The sequence below is a fragment of the Apium graveolens genome, chromosome 7, assembly GCF_009905375.1.
Source record: "Apium graveolens cultivar Ventura chromosome 7, ASM990537v1, whole genome shotgun sequence".
Taxonomy (NCBI): domain Eukaryota; kingdom Viridiplantae; phylum Streptophyta; class Magnoliopsida; order Apiales; family Apiaceae; genus Apium; species Apium graveolens.
The window spans coordinates 12,965,617-12,969,173 of NC_133653.1; the positions used below are offsets into that span (position 1 = coordinate 12,965,617).

Sequence of the window (3,557 nt, forward strand, 5' to 3'; positions counted from 1 at the left end):
CTTTATCCATCTCAAGACCCTTACTAGAGACTTTGTACCCAAGAATGATGCCCTGTCGCACCATAACGTGACATTTCTCCCAATTGAGAACCAGATTGGTCTCAACACACCTTTTCAGTACTAAACCAAGATTGTGCAAGCATTCATCATAAGAAGTTACAAAGGTAGAGAAGTCATCCATGAAACACTTCTATATTATTTCCAATCATATCAGAGAAAATAGCCATCATGCATCTTTGAAATGTGGCTGGTGCACCACATAGCCCAAAAGAAACTCTTCTGAAGGCAAAAATACCAAAATGACAAGTGAAGGTAGTCTTTTCTTGATTTTTTGGAGCAATACAAATCTGATTATAACCCGAATAGCCATCCAGAAGACATTAGTACTCATGCCCAGCCAATCTGTCAAGCATCTGATCAATAAAAGGAAGAGGAAAGTGATCTTTCCTTGTGGCTTTGTTCAACTTCCTGTAATCCATGCAAAATCTCCACCCCGTGACTGTTCGAGTAGGAATAAGCTCATTCTTTTCATTAGCAACCACGATGATGCCTCATTTCTTCGGCACACAGTGAACTGGGCTTACCCAAGAACTGTCAGAAATGGGATAGATGATCCCTGCATCTAGCTACTTGAGAATTTCCTTCTTCACAACCTCTTTCATGATCGGATTTAGCCTCCTCTGTTGCTCAACAATAGGCTTGCTTCCTTCCTCTAACAGAATTTTATGCATGCAATAAGAAGGATTGATTCCCTTGATATCTGCTATAGTCCATCTAATTGTCGATTTGAACTTTCTAAGAATTCTCAAGAGCTTTTCCTCATCACTACCTGAAAGGTCAAATGCAATAATAACAGGCAAAGTAGATACATCACCTAAAAACGCATACCTCGAATATTCAGGCAAAGGTTTAAGCTCAAGTGTAGGAGCTTCCTCAATAGATGGGTTGAGGCGCTTTGGAGAGTTTTTCAGCTCCTCCAATTCAAGAGATTCAAAAGGCATTTCCAGTCTTCGCTTCCAAGGAGAAGCATTCAAATACTGTAATTGCTCATCACTTTCATCATCTTCACTGTCGGAATCCCCCATCAAGGCTTTCTCTAAGGCATCTGATTTGAGCATATGATCAAGTTCTGAAGTAACCACAAATTCAAACAATTCCACTTTAAAGCACTCTTCTTCATCCGTAGGGAATTTTATGGCATTAAAAACATTGAAGGTCACATCCTGATCCTGAACTCACACAGTGAGCTCACCTTTCCGCACATCAATCAATGATAGGTGCAAAGAAAGGTCTTCCCAAAATTATAGGAATCTTCTTATCTTCCTCGAAATCAAGAATAACAAAGTCAGCAGGAAAGATGAGTTTGTCCACTTTGACCAATACATCATCCACAATGCCTCGTGGATATGTAATAGAGCTTTTTTTTTTCTTCACTCATCGGCCAACTGCAAGGACATATATGTAGACTTTGAATCAGGTAAACCCAACTTCTTGAAGATTGATAAATGCATCAGATTGATGCTAGCTCCCAAGTTACATAGCACTTGTCGAATGACACTTTTCTGATGGTGCAAGGAATAGTGAAGCTTCCAGGATCTTTAAGCTTCGAAGGCAACTTTTGTTGTAGCACAACACTGCATTCCTCTGTTAGAGCAACGGTCTCTAAGTCATCAAGCTTCACTTTACAAGAGAGAATCGCTTTCATGAACTTCGCATAGCTTGACATTTGTTCAAGAGCTTCAGCGAAAGGTATGTTGATATGAAGTTTCTTGAGAACTTCCAAAAACTTAGCAAATTACTTATCCATCTTTTGCTTCTGCAGCCTCTTAGGAAAAGGAGGTGGAGGATAGACCTGTTTTTCCCCTGTATTACCCTTAGGAGGAGTGTTGACAACAGTTGTCTTCCTTGATTCCACTTATGCTTCCTTCTGTACATCTTCTTCATCCACAACTTCAGATTCTGGAACTTGATATTTTTCGGGATTCACAACCTTTCCAGACCTTAATGTAATTGCCTTAACCTGCTCCTTAGCTTCCCTTTTGCCTGGAACTTCAGTGTCACTAGGGAGTGTACCAGGTTGTCGATTCATCAAGGCATTGGCAATCTGACCAATTTGATTCTCCAGAGTCTTGATGGAAACCGCTTGGCTCTTGCACATGAGCCTCAACTCCTCCAATTCAGATTTTTCATTAGATTGTGGTAGCTGCTGAAGTTGGAGTTATTGCCTAGGTGCATATTAAGGTTGTTGAAAACCAGGATGATTATATAGTTTTGCTGTATATGGCTGATAAGGCTATTGCACCGCATTCTGATTGTTGCTCCAGCTGAAGTTAGGATGATTGTGTTTATTGGGATGATAAGTGGCTGGAGCTGGTTGCTGCAACCTTTGAAAGTTGGTCACAAAATGAGCTGATTTACTAGAAATAGCACAATGCTCAGTCTCATGTGCACCTGCACAAAACTCACAAACTGTTGGGTATATCCAGCATCTTGCCTATTCGAAACGTGGCGCTGGCTGTTCCCTTTAAGGGAATAAAGTAGCACCTCACTAACACTCCGGAGTTTTGGTGCAAGTGGTAAGCGCTGAGGTCCTAAGAAGTGGTATCAGAGCAGGTCACGTGTTCGAGTCCCAACGTAAGGCATTTGCTTGGTGGCAATATGCTGGGGGGGGGGATTGTTGGGTATATCCAGCATCTTGCCTATTCGAAACGTGGCGCTGGCTGTTCCCTTTAAGGGAATAAAGTAGCACCTCACTAACACTCCGGAGTTTTGGTGCAAGTGGTAAGCGCTGAGGTCCTAAGACAAACACTAGTGATCTGATTAACTCCATAATTAGCCAAAGAATCCACTTTCATCATCAAAGCTTGAAGTTGAGAAGCTATAACAGTAGCTGTATCCACTTCCAGAACTCCTGCTACCTTGCCTTGAGGTATTCTATGAGTTGGGTTCCGGTATTCATTAGCAGCCATTAGCTCAATCAACTCATAAGCTTCATCGTAGCTTTTGGCCCATAAGGCTCCACCTGACGCTGCATCGAGCATGGGTCTAGACTATGTGCCCAAACCACTGTAGAAATAATTTATGATCATCCAATCATGCATGCCATGGTGAAGATATTTCCTAAGAATCTCTTTGTAGCGATCCCAAGCCTCACATAAAGATTCTTCAGATTGCTGCATAAACTGAGTAAGAGCATTCCTGATTGCAGCTGTCTTCGCCATAGGGAAGAATTTACTGAGAAAATTTTGAGCAAGATCCTCCCATTTGGTGATAGAACCTACTGGTAGAGAATGTAACCAGCACTTAGCCTTATCCATCAGAGAGAATGGGAAAAGCCCCAGCTTAATAGAATCTTCAGAAACTCTATTGAACTTGAAAGTGTCGCGGATCTTGATGAAATCCCTGATGTGCATATTGGGATCTTCTATAGGAGAACCCCCAAACTGAACTGAATTCTGTATCATCAGAATCGTGCTCCACTTGATCTCAAAGGTGTTAGCCGAGATGGTTGGTCTGATAATACTAGACTGAATGTCATTGATCTTAGGCTGAGAATA

The 3,557-nt window shown here is 41.6% G+C and overlaps 1 non-coding gene across 1 annotated transcript; it reads left to right on the plus strand.

Annotated features, from left to right (window-relative positions):
* The first annotated feature begins 3,099 nt into the window (after nt 1-3,099).
* LOC141676326 (small nucleolar RNA R71) lies at nt 3,100-3,206 on the plus strand. The gene has a single exon (XR_012556923.1). It is a non-coding gene; the product is annotated as a small nucleolar RNA R71 (small nucleolar RNA).
* Nucleotides 3,207-3,557: the final 351 nt, after the last annotated feature.